We start from the raw sequence: 13,476 nt of genomic DNA, 5'->3' as shown, positions 1-13,476 counted from the left end.
TACGGTGGGTTTTCTTTGCAAAGAGGAGGAGTCTTTTAGGGAGGTTCCGATAAATCTTATGAACAAATGAGTGAAGTGGGGTGTTTGAGGCAGCACAAGGCCCAGACGCTGAGGGAGCGCCCAAGACCTTCAATCCTTTAGTCCTGAGCGGGTTCCGAGCCGCCGGCCGGCCGGGTGGCAGTCACCCTGCTCCGAAGCCAGGTGTTTCCAAAGGTCATCTACTTGGAATGACAGGTGCTGCTCTTTTGACTTCAGAAAGACAGCCAGGGAGGGAGGAAGGCTCCTTGGCTCCAGGGCTGATGTGGGTGGGTTAAGAAAGTGGAATTTTGGACAAGATCTGTTACAGAGTTCTTTGTCTCTCTTAGAGCAAAGACAACAGAGAAGAATTTTAAAAGGCTGTCTTGGTCTCCAGAACCCCTCTGGAAGCAGATGGCATGTCAACAGGTTCCAGGGCAGGCCCCAGAGGCCCCAAATCTGGGAGCCTTATTGGAATGCAATTACCCTAAGTGCTGGCTGCTGGGATGAAAAGGCAGGAATGCAATTATGGAAGGAGCATGCCGCAAGCTTTCATTGATTAACCTGTCCTGTCTGATTCCATTCCCCACTGGAGTGATTTTGGGGCCCAGAAGGTTGCCCTGTGCCCTAGGGTTACGAGAAAGAGAAACAGTCCCTGCAGAAAGCACATGCCAAAAGCAGGGTTCGTGAGCTTCAGGAGGGCCTGTGGGCCCCTGAAATTGCCTGGGAGATACGCGTGTGCAAAATGCAAAGTGTGCATTTTCTGGGAAGCGACGCTCCGCTCATCACGTGCTTAGAGGGCCCTGCAGCCCCCAAAGGGTTAAGAAGCACCGGGTCAGGGGAGTGAAGAAAGATCGGTGGGGTTGTTAGAAGAGGCCTCCAGGAAAAGTTCCTTCAGTTTGCAACTCCAAGTGGCCATGATCCATCTGGGTGCAATTCTGCCTCTACCACTTGCCAGCAAGTCACTTAGCCTCTCAGTGCCTCAGTCTGGTCTGTAAAATGAAGGTAAAAATCTACATCCTGGGGTTGCTGAGAGAATGAAATGACATAGAACTGCACAGCTCTTAGCCCCACATCTAGCCCTTAATAAGCCTGCAATAAGAGGGAGCCTTTATTTTGATTATCTATTCAAGCTCAGAAAAATCAAGTTGAGCTGTCTTTTGAACCCCCAACTCACAGTCTAGAGTCCCTGGGAATCCCCTGGCAAGACCCTCCTCCAAACTTGAGCGGGACCCTGAGACCCAGCATCTCCAGACACTGCCTCCTCAAACCCTCCCACCCAGGACACTTCTCCCCTGGAAGACACCTGGGAGCTCTTCTCTCCTGGCCACACCAGGAGACAAAAGCTTCTGGAACTGGGGCACATCAAGTGTCCGGGTACTGCCAGCACACTGGAGAGGTTATCTGGGCCTGAACGGGAGTTATCATCAGCCTGCCCCATCCAGAGAAGTTTCTGGAAATTTCAGTCACCAACATCTTCCTGCCTGTTGAAATGATGCAGTCACACACTCGGTTGACATGGACTTCTCTATCCTAACAAGCTCTAGAATGAGACTAATCCAAGGCCCGGCATCTGTAGAATGTCTAGTGTGGGGCTACGAAAGGAAAAACCAAATCTCTCCTCTTTCCCCCTGCACTAAGCGTGTCTTTTATTCTCTGTATTTCTGACGCTTTGCTCTGTGGTCTTGCTGACACTGGATGGACTGTTTCTCCCAGCGTTAGCCAATTCCTAGAGATAGTAAGAGACTCACCTGCTGGTACACCTTTTATATGCAAACCAAACAATTCAGAGTCCAAGTCGTCAGCCACCTCCTTTATAAGTCTCTTACACTCCAAAGCAATATCCGCAGCCCTAGCCTCCCAGGACCAGGGTTCAGACAGCTAGGGACGGCCCCTGGGCACTAGAACCTGCTGAAATTATTCACACTAGCCAATCCTAAATCTGCTTACCCTGCCTGCCCATTCCTTGATGTGAAAGCCACGATAAAGGCTCCTGCCCAGGGGCTTCCCTGGTTGCGCAGTGGTTAAGAATCCGCCTGCCAGTGCAGGGGACACGGGCTCGAGCCCTAGTCTGGGAAGATCCCACATGCTGCAGAACACCTAAGCCTGGGCGCCGCAACTACGGAGCCTGACCTCTAGAGCCTGCGAGCCACAACTACTGAGCCCGTGTGCCACAACTACTGAAGCCCACGTACCTAGAGCCCGTGCTCTGCAACAAGAGAAGCCACCACAATGAGAAGCTCATGCACCGCAACGAAGAGTAGCTCCCGCTCGCCACAACTAGAGAAAGCCCCCCCGCGCAGCAACAAAGACCCAATGCAGCCAAAAATAAATTAATTTTTTTAAAAAAGAGGGCTCTTGCCCACATTTCCCTTAATTCTCTCTGCCTCCTGACTGACCCTGGTGCTTCCCGGTGTGTCCCCCACCATGGTGTGGCTTGACCCTTTCTCTTGGGATCCTATGAGTATAACAAAGTATCTTTTCAATGACAATTGTTTCCTGATCCCCTGACCTGTTGGCCTCACCATACCTGAATAATAATAAAACCTACGTTTTAAAACACCCTCTTTTCCCCACACCTTCCCCTCCCATGAGATCCTCAGAGCTCTCCTCCCTCAGAACCTACAGGCTGCCCCAGGCATCTTCAATCCCAGTCCCATTAGCTCTGGCCTCCTTCCCCCAGCCCACCCCTGCAGCCCCAGTTAGGGGCCAAAGCCTCCACCGCCTCTGGGGACAGAAGCAGTGCAATCCCAACTCCAGCAGGGGATTCTAGAGGTGATGGCCGTGGGACGATCTTTATTCCTCGGTTCCCAAGAGAGACTGTACCCAAAGCGCAGAGAGGTGGCACTAGCTCTGAGCCATACACTGGTTTACTCATCAATCATGCGTCTATTCATTAATCATTCATCCCCCCATCAATCATTCATCTGCTTATTTATTCATTCCGTTTGTCTGTACCTCTTCCTCGCTTCGCTTGCTGCAGATGCCGGCCCTCTCCTCCTTTGATCTGTCCCCTGTTTCTGTGGCAGCAGCTCAGCAGAGGCCTTCTGATGTCACTTTGTCAATTACCTGGATGAGAGGGTATCTCCCTCTCAGAGGAGCCTGAGACAACCAAAGGGACAGCGTAAAGCTGTCCCTGCCTGGAAGTGCCCTTCCATCGCAGGCTCCGGCCTCCTGGTCCATGGGTCAGTGGAGGGGTGGGGAGGGGCTGCAGAGGGATCTTCAGGGCCAAAAAAGAATAACGGTTTTAGACTTGCCTCACAGCTGCTTGAAAACCGCTTTTCTGGGAGGCAGGGGGCTGCAGGAGACTCAGCCTCCAGGCCTGGCTGTGAGGCCTGGGCTCAGCACTTTGCTGGGGTCCAGAGAGCATGGAATGGGGCAACCTGGGGCTAGAGTTTTAGAGGCCTAAGCTGCTAGCCTCCGACAAGCCTGGCAGCTTCCACCCACGCCACGCCCCCTCACCGCAGAAAGTCTCTTCTCAGCCAGCAGCCAGAGACCCTTTTGCGTGAGTCAGATCGTGTCCCGCTCTGCTCAAGTTGCCTCCATGGCCTCCCATTCACTCAGCACAGAAGCCCAGGCCCCAGAGGATCTAGTCCCACTCACATCTCACTTACTCCCTCTTTTCAGGCCCCCCTGGCCTTGTCCATCCTCAACTCACCAGCCACACTCTGACCTTAACACTTTTGCCCTAAGTTGTTTCCCGTCTTTTTCTCCGGAATACTCTTGACCCCTGGGGCGCTCTTGAAAGTGACTCACTTCTCATTTCTTCCAAGTCTTTGCTTAATTGGCACTTTCTCCAGGAGCCTACCCTGACCCATCATATTTAAAACTGCAAACCACACACACACACGCGTGCACACACCATTCTCAACCCCCTTACTCCTTGGCACTTATCACCTTCTAACACACTCTAGAATTTTCTGATTATTTCTACTGTTTATTGTCTGTCTCCAAGGGCTGGAACGCAACCTCCAGGAGAGCAAGGGGTCTTTGTCTGTTTTCTTCACTGTTGTATCCCAAGGGGGTACCCATGGATGCCTGGTACATAAGAGGAGCTCAGTAAAGCATTCTCTGGATGTAAGAATGAATGAATGACTGGGCTCTGGGAAGCTCCGAGAGTAAAGCTTGTGAAACCACAGACTGTGGAAGTTGGGGCTTCCTGGGGTCGAATTTAGAAGGCCCACACTGACCTCTAGCAGCTGTACAGAGGAGAAAGAAGCCGGGCAGCTCACCCACTGCCAGCCTTCTCAGGGAGAGAAGGTAGGCAGAGGCATCAGCGGGGATTGTGCTAACTCGAGATGCCAGCTCTGTGCCGCTCTGGGGCTGGCCCGTGCTCTGGATGTCATTAGCTGATTTGTTCTGCTCTGCAGAATGTACTTTTCGTATTTAGGCAGAAAAAACCAGCTTTCGGTCCTCGTGCCCTTTCTTCTGTGAGCTGTAGCACATGGCCTGCTTATTATGAATTAATCCTCTAAAGAGCATGTTCATTATTCTAATTTAATTGTGCGTCGTTTCAGAAAATAACTAAACCCAGCGCGGAATAAACTCCAACGCTGATCGGTTTTCAAGAAGTTAACCTAAGACAAAATACTGCTAGAGGGCAGCAGCAATTTGGAATCATTAAAGGGAACCCATGTAAATAATAAAAACAAAACTTATATGCAGAATTAAATTAAGGAATAGGAAATTAAATTTGTGAATCTGATCTCAAATTGAGGCCCTATATGCACAGGCTTACCCTGGCTTGGCTCTTTGCTCAGGAGGGTTGGGGCACGAAGGTTCTGCAGAGATTCCCAGCCCAGGGAAGTGGCGGACAGGAGCGAGCTCGCCGGCCTCCCCTCCTGGGTGACAGCGTGCCGTCCCGGGAAGAGGGATGTGGGCTGGAGGGGGAGAGAGGGGGTTTCCCTCCCACGGGGCCTCCTCGGAGGAAGATGAAAGCCACATCATCACAGCTACATCTGGATGACTCCTGTCGAGCGCCGGTGACTGGCGGAGGAGAACCAACCGTCCCCAGCCAAGAGTCTGCACTGCGCGCCGGAGGATGCACAGGAAATGAGGCAGATGGATGCAGGCTGCTGCATCGAGATGCTGGGAGCCTTTTGCCCCAGGCAGAGCAGCCGCTCCAACCCCGCTCCACCCCTGTGGCCCGGGCACCCTCCCACAGGTAACCCAGCTCAGGACAGGGACTGGGGGACTTGCCCCCTGCCCTGGCAGCAGCCCCTAAGCAGAGTCCCGACATCTACCAACACCATGGGAGCCCAGTTCCACACACGCGAGATGCAGATTCCAACATCGGACAAATAGTCCTCTTGGCAGGCAGGCAAAGAGGGAGAAGAGGAAGGGAGAGGAGTAGGGGACGGGAGAGAGCAGACTTGCAGCCTGTAAGTTGTCTGAGAGTTAGGGGTACCGGGGGCCAAGTTTGCACCATGGCTCAGACTTCACTCTATAGTTCTCTGGGATTGTTAGACCTGTCCCAGGGGTGTCTTCTCTCCTTCTTCCTCCCACTCCCATCCCTACCCAGCTCTCTTCCTCTCGTCTGGCCCCCCACTTCTCCAAGTGGAAAGAGCCCAGCCTGCAGAGTCACAGCCTGGTTTGCGTCACAGTTCTTTCTCTTACTTGGTATTGGAGCTTGAGGGGGACTATCTCGCCTTTCTTCACCTCAGTTTCCTCTTGTGTAATAATAGTAATACCTGCTTCCTTGGTTTGTTACAAGGAGTAAATGAAATAAAGCACCTGGCCCAGAGAAGGCACACAGGCATTTCTGCCTTTTCATTTTCTGCTTCATCAGCTCAGGCCCACACACTCTACACAGAAATACACACATGTGCACACACACAGGCTCCATCCTCGTCAAAAGCCTTAGGCTGTGTTTCCAGAACGCCACAACTAGTCTTTTTAAAAATCCAGTCAACCAACTCCTTGCCTTGATTCACAAGGGCAAGCACTTAAACACACGGCCATATTCCAGAATCTGAGTGAAGTTTTCCATTTCTATCTTCATTTTCGGTACTACACAGACAAGTTAGTCACCTCAAGTTTTCCATTTCTATCTTCATTTTCGGTACCACACAGACAAGTTAGTCACCTCAGACCCTTTTTTGAAACAAAGAGGGAGTGTAAGCAAAGCAAGCCCAAAAAACCACAAAATTATGCACGTAATTTAGGCCACAGTGATATTGATTGGTAAGTTCATTAAACAGTGATTGCACCTAAAAATACCAAACATGGAGATAACAAGGGCAGAAAAGGCTAAGAGTCCTCTTGAATTCCCTGGCTGTTTCCCCTGATCTTACTTTACTAACTGCTTATTAAAGACTGTGCTAGCTCTCTTGCCCATCCCATGATGTGTACCTATAAGTTAGGGCACCATGATCTACAGCAAATCTTGGCTCTCCCAGAATGAACTCAGAACCCCCATCAAAGAAAAATTATTCATGACGTCAGTTAAAGATGGTAAAGCAGATTTTATTCCGGATGCGGGGCTGCTGCTGAAATGAGTTCGTGTTAGTGGAGAGAGATTGGGCTCAATTCTGGGTACAGCAAGGAAAAGTGGGAATTTATAGCCAAGGAGCAGGGTGGGGATGAGTGGATAGAAAATTACTAAGAGGAAGCATCAGGGCTGGGGTGGGCGGAGTGGGGGGATTCTGGCTAAACTGACCTAGCAGGATTCTTGCTGAAGGCAGGCTACGGTGATCAGACACTACCTGGGGGACGGTGGGGGATGAGGAACACAATCAGGTGACAAGGGTGATCCGATCACCGGAGCAGAGGATTCTGACTAAACTGACAGCAGGATTCTTGCTAAACCTGGACCACGAAGAGATGAACACAGAAGCCCGAAGTTTAGGGCCTGATTGAGAAGAGAATTCAGAGGAGACTGAGTAGAGTTTGGTCAAGGAGAGGATCTTTGTCACCCTAGAGCAGCAGCGTGGCCAGATCCACGACCAACCAAAGATCCACCGTCCGTGGAAAGGAAGCTGCAGAGCCAAGCTGGGCCTGAGGCTCCCAGAGACCAGGGTGGGTAACCTGAAGGTAAGGACAGGGGCAGAAGGCCACAGTGGTGGCCTGCACTTAAACCAAGGGGCACATGCTGCAAAATGACCCCTCGGCCCTTAAGAAAAAGCCACCCAAATCTCTTAGACACACAAAACACATGGTACAAGAAAGCTTTCAAAGGGGCCTTGTCCCACAGGACCCGCCTGAGGGGGGTTAATTCCGAGGCTGGCGTGAGCTTGGTTGGTTCAATGGTTTCTGTATTTTTGATCCTGGATGAAAACTTCTGCATCCAGTGGATGGACTTGTCTGCCCAGGAGGGCATCTGCGTGGGGACAGCCTCACCATTTGACCATGAAGTTCAAATCATGTCTACCCGATAGAAGGGCTTCCAAGCTGGCCGCACCTTAAAGGGCCAGACTGGTTTCTCTCAACCAAGCAAACTCCCTCCCAAATAAAGTCCATGTTGCTCGGCTTATGTGACCCACCCACACATAGAATCACCCATGGATCCCTTCCCTTACTGGATAATAATATTGCTGATAACACTAGCAATAATAGTCCACACTCATTGCGAGCTTGCTTCTTGTCAAACATTTGTTCTGAGTGCTTTGTAAGAATTCGCTTACTTAGGAGCTTCCCTGGTAGCACAGTGGTTGAGAGTCCGCCTGCCGATGCAGGGGATGTGGGTTCGTGCCCCGGTCCGGGAGGATCCCACATGCCGCAGAGCGGCTGGGCCCGTGAGCCACGGCCGCTGAGCCTGCACGTCCGGAGCCTGTGCTCCGCAACGGGAGAGGCCACAACAGTGAGAGGCCCGCGTAGCACAAAAAAAAAAAAAAAAAAGAATTAGCTTACTTAATACTCACAACAACCAAATGAAATAGGTATTATTGTTCTCATTCTATAGATGAGGAAACTGAGACCCAGGGAAATCGAGCCACTTGCCCATTATAACAACAAAACATAGCAGTGCTGGGGTTTGAACCCATTTAAGAACTTTTGGAAGCTTAGCCATTTTTACTTATTAAAATAACCTTTTTACACACACATATACACACACACGTGTGTGCACACAAAGATTCTGGAGCCTCCCAACCACAATACAGTGCTTCCTGTTGGTCACCAGCTCCCCTGTCCACAAATCTATCCACAGTGACCCTAAATCTAGGCCACACAGTAAAGAGAGTACACTGGACCTTCAGTGACCCACATCTGGAAAGCAGGCCCATGTTTTCAAATGCCTTCACACCACTTTCTCCCCTGGTCCTCATGGCTGGGTCTTCATGGTCATCCTTGCCTTTAGGCAAGTGTTGTGGCCTGGGCTCTGCGGGATGCATGGTTTATAGACAAGACCAGCCTTTACTCCATTTCACAGGCAACACAGGCTTGGCATCTAGGAGAACGTTCCTGGATGAAACAGCCTTGTCAGTTTGCCGGTACTCGTTTAAATTCCAGACCCTGGTTTTTAAGATACACACATCTGCTGTGGGACTATGTATTGCGATAGATGAAAATAGAAATGGTTTTCCATTGTATCTGTATTATTAGATTTGACCTACCATTGAAACAGCAAAGAAAGAGTGAAAAATTAAAGGTGATTTGATATTAGCCTCCTATTCATATTAGAAAAAGTAACTGCTTCTGCGGTTTTCCTCACAGAGGTGTCTTTATTCATTTGACATGCCTTTAATAAGTAATTCTAGTTGTCTGGTTGCCAAGAAAGATTTCCTACAGGCAGACTTGAAAGTGACTCGGAACTCTTTGCATGCCCAGCTTCAAATGATCCCAGAACAGCAAACATTCAGCTTCCCTTCAGACTTCTGAAGTGTGGGAATAACATGAAAGAATGAACAGGAATCATTCTGCAGCCTGCACATCCTAGGAGTGGAGCTGGCTGGCAGAGGCTGCGGCTGGGTCTACACGGATCAGGCATAGTGAGATTTGAAATAATCTCATGAAGTTCACCAAACCAAATGATTTATTTCAAGGAAGGAAATCTACTTTGGGGCCAGAAGGATCCAGGTCAGTCATACACAGACTGAGTTTTCCTCTGCTTGAGTAGCCCTGGAGTGGGCAGAGAAAGACAGGGAAAACCACCACGACTGTTCTCATGGAGTCACAACCAAAGAGCACACACTATGAATAGGTATGAATATTCACTACAGGGATTACTTATTCCTCTACATATACCAGGCTACGTGGGTAACATACATAACCTCATATAGTCCTCAAAACAACAACAGTCCTATCTATGAGGTAATTGTTGCCATTTTACAGATGTGAAAACTGAGCCTCTGAGAGGTTACATGACTTGCCCAGGACACACAGTTTGGGAGGCAGAGGTCGGCTAGCTGTTCATCAAGCATTTCCCTATTCCTCCTGGACTCACATCTAGATGCCATTTCCAGGCCCCCTTGCAGGCAGACGCAGCCATCTGACTCAATTCTGACCAATAGAAAGTGGGTGGAGGGCTTCCCTGGTGGTGCAGTGGTTAAGAGTCTGCCTGCCGCTGCAGGGGACACGGGTTCGTGCCCCGGTCCGGGAAGATCCCACATGCCGCGGAGCGGCTGGGCCCGTGAGCCATGGCCACTGAGCCTGTGCGTCCAGAGCCTGTGCTCCGCAACGGGAGAGGCCACAACAGTGAGAGGCCCGCATACCGCAAAAAAATAAAAAAAAGTAAATTGGGTGGAAGTGACATAAGTCATTTCCAGGTCTGGCACATAAAACCTGCCCATACACAATTCTCTCTTCTCTCACCCAATGGCTGAATGAGAGGATGCTGAGGACCTAGAGGAGGGAAAAATCTGAATATGGAAGAATCCAGGATGCTCAGTAACTGCTTTGAGCAGAGGCCGTTCCTCATCACTGCTCCTGCAGGGGACGGTGATGTGAGCTGGAAACAATCTACTGTGTTAAACCACTGAAATTTGCCGATTGTTGGTTCCAGCAGAAAACCTAAACTCAAGGACTCTGAAGTCCATGCTCTCAGCCCTTTCCTTGTCTGGAACTGTACTAGGGCTGATCAACCCTCCCCAGGGGACACTGGGACCCTCTAACTTTTTTTGAGTCTCATCCCTCTTCCTGCTCTACTAGGCCTGAGGTGGTGATTTCTTGGCTTTCCACTTTCCTATCTATGCAGACATATTCCTGGTTTTTGCGAATCTGATCAAAGCTACTCCTTCTATCTCTCGGTTAATCCCTCCCCATGTGGGCCTCTGGGCCTCTGATTGTCTGTGATTTCTCCTCTCCCACGTGGACATATCAGATACATCACTAGTGTCTCTTCCACCCTTGCCCTGCCCTCCCTTCCTCAGCCAGTGCTGTGTTCTGGCCTTCATCATATCTCGCCTGGTGTAATCGTAACACCCTCCAAACGTGTCTCTTCCCCTCCTTCCCATCATCCTATTGCCTCCAAAAAGGATCTTCACGAAATAGCTGAGGCCCCAGCACCCCCTGCATTACATTTCCCCATGTGAAGTCTAACAATAATAAAAATGTAAATGCTTTTGAACATGCAATTCCATGTCTATGAAGTTGCAGATACATGCACAAAATGATTTCTATACAAGGATATTAACTGTCTCATTGTTTGAAGTAGCAAAAGACTGGAAACATCAAATGTCCATCAGTGGAGTCTTGTTAAGTAAACTATGTAACAAGTAACTATTGTTTACTTGTTAAGTAAACAATGAGTTTTGCCTAAAAATCTACAGAATCTATGGTTAAGTATGGTGAGCAAGATACAAGTAAGTGTATACAACATGTTACTATTCGTGTTTTTAAAGTATTGGGGAGATATATTCCCATATGTTTGCAAAGACATGGAATGTCTCTGAAAATGCACAAGAAACTGTCAGTAGCATTTGCTTCTGGGAAGAGAACTGAGTGACCAGAAATCAGGGATGGGAGGGAGACTTACTTTTCACTGAATATACGTTTGTATTGTTTGAAGATCTTACTCTGTACATGTATTATTTTAAAACAATAAAATAAAATGTGACTTGCTAGTGCTTATTTGATAAAATCCAAATCCTTTAGTATAAAACGAAAGACTTTCCAAGTTCTAGCTCCAACACGTTTTTCCTGCTGGCCCTCTCACGCTACTACACGGTTCTCAGAACATTCCTTGTACATCCCCATCCCTCTGCCTTTGTTTAGGGCTCTCCTTCTCCTGGCAAGTCCTGATACTGATAGGCAGGAACTCATCTCATCTGTTATCGCCTTCATTTTCTTTATAACTTTATACTATGGCCCTTGGTCCCAGTTTGCTGTGTGTTAGAGGTAGGTGTCTTTCCTACAATGATATCTTAGACATAGCAAGTGTTCAAAATATGTCAGTGCCTTGAACCAAATTTATAATTCCACATGTCTCAGCCACAGCTTCTAAGAACGGCTGGGAAGGGGGTAAGGGATGGGCTCACCCTTCCCCGCAGCTAAGGAGTAGAATCTGGAACCCACCCCATCAGGCTGGGGGCTAGACAAGGTCAGTAACACATCTCAGCCTGGGACATTCTGCAAGACTGGACGTCCTTCCTCTGGTCCACTCCCAAGGTCACCCCCCTCCCCATCTCTTTGTCCAAAGACCCACCAAGTCAATGGTGTGGCTCTGCTCAGGATTGAGCCTTGGCTCTGTGGAATTGGGCCCGAGAGAGGGAGAGGGAGAGAGAGAGAGAGAGAGAGAGAGAGAGAGAGAGAGAGAGAGAGAGAGAGAGAGAGAGGGAGAGAGGGAGAGGGAGAGGGAGGGGGAGAGAGAGAGAGAGAGACGTCCATTGCCCTGGACCACAGTCTGGGGTTTAAACTCAGTTGTCACAATTATTTGAAGCCTATTAAGTTTATTTATGTTCCAAAGCAGGTCCACTAGAGAAGGACCATCATAGTCGTAAATATCAGGGCTGCTGTTCTCCAGACACAGCTGGGTCTGTGGGCCCCTCCCCTTCTCAGCTCTGCAGGCCCCGCTTACAGGCAGGAGCCATGCACTCGGATGCAGGACAGCACCACCTCCTATCTGACCAATTCTGTTAGCTCAGCCAGTACAACACATGCTTCCTCTACACCTTTTGGGTAGCAGGAGTGTGTCTGAGCAAGACTCAGCTATCCAGGGGAGGGATGGTGTCTTCCAGTCCTGCTCTAGTCAAATGCACAAGGGTCAGGAGCCCAGGGGTACAGGCTTTCTCCTCAAAGAACCATGGGGACATAAGGATGGACATTATACCCTGGGCACATCTAGAATTCTGTAAGAGAGCAAAGGACTGCTGGACGTGTCCTATGAGTTCCTGGCTGCGTGAGGCTTTCATTTCATTTACCAGTGTGGATTGGAGGAGACCATTTAGTTCTAAGAGCCAGTGTTTTCAAAGCATATCCCACTGTACACTGGTCTTGTAAGATTCTCCATGGAAAAGTAAAGGAGATCTTGTGGCCAAAAAAAATTTATGAAACATTGAATATTCATTAAATCCTCCTCTGGGGAGAATCACAACACACATTTTCATATTAAAGGCCCCGAGATGTCCTGCAGTAAAATGAACTTAACCCAGTGTGCTCTAAACACATTTGACAAAAGAATCCTTTCTTGGTGATCCCTACAAACAAACATCCCTTGATAGAAGTGTTACATGGAGTACATTTTGGAAAAAGCTGCTTTTAGAGATGTCTGAGTCCTCGAGTCCCTTCTTAGCATAGCCTAGGAGGAGAAACTTCTCTAACTTGCCCCTCACCCCATCAATCAGAGCATGCTCTGCTGGTTTAGGGCAGTGGATATCAAAATGTGGTCCCCGGATTAGTAGCACCTTTGAATTTGCCACAATTGCAAATTCTCAGACCCCAACGAACCTGGACACTCTGGGAGTGAGGTCCAGCAATTTGTGTTTTAACCAGCCCTCCAGGTAATTTGGATGCAAGCTATTAGTCTAGGGTTTTGGAAATCTCTTTCTCTGAACAGGTCCTATTCTACCTCATTCATTATCTGTACATGTTTTTATTTATACCATCTGCAAGTCCGAAGAGGAAAGGATATGCACAGCCAGTACGAAAATCCTCATATACTAGCACGATTAAAGCACGTTTATAGAAAAACACTCTTCCCTCCAATAATTCCACTCACCTCCTTCAGATCTGTGATATACTGTAAGTTTTTATATTTATTTTCTTGCTCCCACCTAAAATCTAAAGGCCGTGGGAGCAGGGCTTTTCATCTATTTCACCCCCTGCTTTCTCCCCAGACCCAGAATGGCTCCTGCCTTAATACATATTTGTTTAATGAGTGAGCCTTATGGTAAGTAGGCAGGTGAGGGCCATTGCCTTGTTTAAACAGTTTCACTTGGAGCTTCCTGGCAGGCACAGAGTTACAGAGATCTCTATCTAATAACAGGAAATCAGACACTCCTGAAAAGGACAGAAGTAGTGAGACCCTCCTTTTAGCCCTGAGGGCTCCTTGAGTGGGTAACAGAGCTATTCCTGGAGGCTCCGTCC

The sequence above is a fragment of the Pseudorca crassidens genome, chromosome 14, assembly GCF_039906515.1.
Source record: "Pseudorca crassidens isolate mPseCra1 chromosome 14, mPseCra1.hap1, whole genome shotgun sequence".
In the NCBI taxonomy this organism is placed as follows: Eukaryota; Metazoa; Chordata; class Mammalia; order Artiodactyla; family Delphinidae; genus Pseudorca; species Pseudorca crassidens.
This window is presented reverse-complemented; position numbering follows the sequence as displayed.